This window comes from Rhopalosiphum maidis, chromosome 3 (genome assembly GCF_003676215.2).
Source record: "Rhopalosiphum maidis isolate BTI-1 chromosome 3, ASM367621v3, whole genome shotgun sequence".
In the NCBI taxonomy this organism is placed as follows: domain Eukaryota; kingdom Metazoa; phylum Arthropoda; class Insecta; order Hemiptera; family Aphididae; genus Rhopalosiphum; species Rhopalosiphum maidis.
Window position 1 is genome coordinate 19,658,233 of NC_040879.1, and position 3,640 is coordinate 19,661,872.

Sequence of the window (3,640 nt, forward strand, 5' to 3'; positions counted from 1 at the left end):
ATTATACAAAATTTACTGTAAAAGTTTATACGAATTCATACTTTTCGGTGAAGGTACCTACAAAATAACATTTTACACAACTTTTGCATAGTCACTCGTATAACTTATACTTACAATTACTTAGTTATCTCGTGAGTTATAAACGTAGATATGTCTACTAATTTACCGCGGAATATTATTATAATTTATAATATTTTATACTTTGCCAGTGGCGCGTATGTACGTTGATCTTTATGACTGGTCATTTTTCATGCAGAAGATAATCCGGATTATCGAATGTAGTGCATATTATAACCAGTTGCAAAGAGTACATGTAATCAGGATTTATCTGTGAGGAACTTAACTCGAGTAATAAAATAAACGATTAATTATAATCGTATATTATTATATTATTGTATTATTATTAGATGTGGTATTCAAACGAGTGTGAATTATTATAACAATATAATATACTACATACCTGCAGGTTCAAATCTCGACGATATCTATTATTTTTTGTTTTTAATTCCACAACGGTATATCGTATATGGCCGAAGAAAAACAACCGTTTTAATTCTGCTTGAATTCAATTTCAATTGTTTGAGCCCGGTAATTTATTTTTTGATCGACTTATATCTTTCGATAAATTCATATTCTAAACATTCGATAATTACGTCTATAATTTATATACGTTTGTAGTGTTTGTACAAAATCAATTTAAATTAGTCGAAGAATAGCCGAATATATATATCTGGTTTCTGAATGAACTAAACGAACGAACACATTAGCAAATGAATACCTATTAAAAAGTAGAATATATACTGCGCTTATTAACAATGATTTCTTTTCTCTGTCATCCGTATTCAAATAATATGCACGAGAACGGAGGAAAGTAGTTAATAGGTTAATTTAAATCACTTTTTAAAAATTTTATTTTTACATTACTTGTTTGTCTAATATATGTTATTGAATAACTTAAAAACGCTTTTAAAGACACAACTATCAAATTTAATGGCCATCTATGAATACCATAAAACTATTCAATATATTGATCAATAATCATCAAAATCTGAACAATTTAAATGTTATATTTGTTTAAACAAATTAAATTCGATTAGAAATATATAGGTAGTAATACATTATTTTATATTATATATATATTTATATATATATATTTTTATATAATTATAATTGTTTAACATAACTTTGCATATTCTGAAAGTTTGCATATGTATTTATGCAACTATTAACATATTTATTATTTTCGCTATACATGTATGATAATGTAGTTATAGTAGCAATTACTTTTATACAATTTAACGAACAAGATGGACACGCTATTTATATAATAAACAATGTACGAAATTGGATATTGGTAAATATACTCGTGCATTGTAATATTGTAAACTTAAAATAATTGTACAACAATATATTTTATACCTACCTACTTGTCCTACATATACACTGTACCAATATGTCAAATTATTATGGACTTAATATAACACGTATACTATAGCTATTACTTCCTTAAGGACATTTTGTACCCCTGTCGCAATAATAGTAGAAAGTTAGTTATACGTAATAGGGTAAGACGGTTATACTGTTAAACTTTACAGTTGGGTACGTTGTTAGTTTAATTTTTTTAAACAAATTTCCACTACGAATGTTCAATACTTTCCTTATTACTTTATCTATATTCTATGTCATTTAAACTGTTATTCAATAATACATTGATACGAACAATGCAATGTAAGTATTCGTTTAAATGTTGAATTCAAAATAATAATTGGCTTGGTTGTAAATCATAAAATACTCCTGAAACTATGAAAATTTAAGATTGTCACTATTATTACGCTAAATAGGTATACATACGGAATGAGTTATTGAAGTTTATCTATGTGTTTTTAAATATTCAATGAATATTTGTTTAAAGACTAAATATTAGTCTACTTTTTTAAATTGTTTTATTCTCCGCATATCCCACTCATCCCAATAATAATGAGTATTGTAAAGCTGGTTAAAATACATAAACACAAAATACGCTTTATAGTCTATTTCAAATTGTATTTTTTTCTTTTCTCTTATAAATCTATTATAATTTAACCTAAAAAAGGAGCTTACGGAGTAACGTAATAATTATGGTGCGTATTTTAGAAGAGTATATAAGTAAAGGAAAATTCGTGTGAATTGACTCCCGACCCACTGATCTGTGTATTTATAACGAGCATTATCTGTATGTCTCCATATCGATTATTATCAATTGGTATGAGCTGCAGTTGTACGTAGGCGACCCGAAATTATTTTACGTTGTTTTTGAAATTCTGTATTTCAACAACATCGTCGTTCGTGCATTATTAGATTCAATATGTTGGCCTTAAGTCAAGTGCTACATTTTCACTATCACTCAATTTACGCTACTATTGAAATTAAAAATCTGCTAAATGTATTAAAAACCTTAAAAATTATTCAATATTTTGTATGTATTACCTCTATAGGTATATGTAATGTTATGCATATTGTTCAAAACTTCAAACATGAAAATAAAATTCAATAACCACTGACAAATAAATGTATTTATACAATATTTAAATTACATTATTGTATTATACAAGTATGATTAGATTAGAAAATATGCCTGCTTACACTCTGGAAGTTGACTATGATTTGACTCGCATTCCCACATGCATGGTATTTCCAAGAAAAATATTTGTTTTTCAAATGAATTAAAATTGGAAAAAAACTACTGGTGTATGATTACGTAAGGATCTTTTATACAAATAATATGTTTAAGCGAATGATATTATAAAATATAAAAACTAAAATGAAAATGTTTAATATTATATTTTGTTTATTTTACTAAAGTTACTAGATACTGGGCGTTACAAAATTGGTAGTATTAAGTACCTTTCACGGTTTAATTACTTTTACAATAGCTACAACAATTATTAAAGGACACCATTTAATATAATTATATATGTGTCGCTTATATTGGCATATTGCACATTGATTGTAAAAATATAATTAAATTGTTTATTTATATTGTCATTAATTTGTCAACGACGGACAGGTACAATTAATAATTTTATTCTTCACCTCCGTTTATTTTACTTTTGTACCTTTGCGTCTGCATAATATGTGAATATTATATCATTATTATAATATTAGCCACTATGTCAACCCATAGTGCGTTGCCGATATAATGTGGACGTTAACGCGATAAATAATAATATACATATTATGACGTTGGCGAAACGATTGTTGTAAAGCGATGTATTAGTCATCTGTTATAATTTTGTTGAGTTCAAGAAAATATAGTGGGTACAAAAACAAACGAACGAATGAACGGTCAAACAAATTAAGTAGATAGGTCCGCGACATATATAGATAAATTTAAATAGAACTTAAATAAAAGTTCGTGATGAAATGCGATAATCGCTTTAATACCTATGTGTGTCCAATCTACAAATTATGTAAGCGTATAACCATGTCTATACATATAAAATGTATAACTTAAGTTGCGGGTGCGAGTGCGATTATACCGTCGAATATAGTGACTGTACTCCACAGTGGTACGGTAGCATATAACGGTAAATCAGTCGGTAAAATTAAAAAAAAAAAAAAAAAAAAATGAAACGAAACTAAAAGAATAAAAGAGACGCGG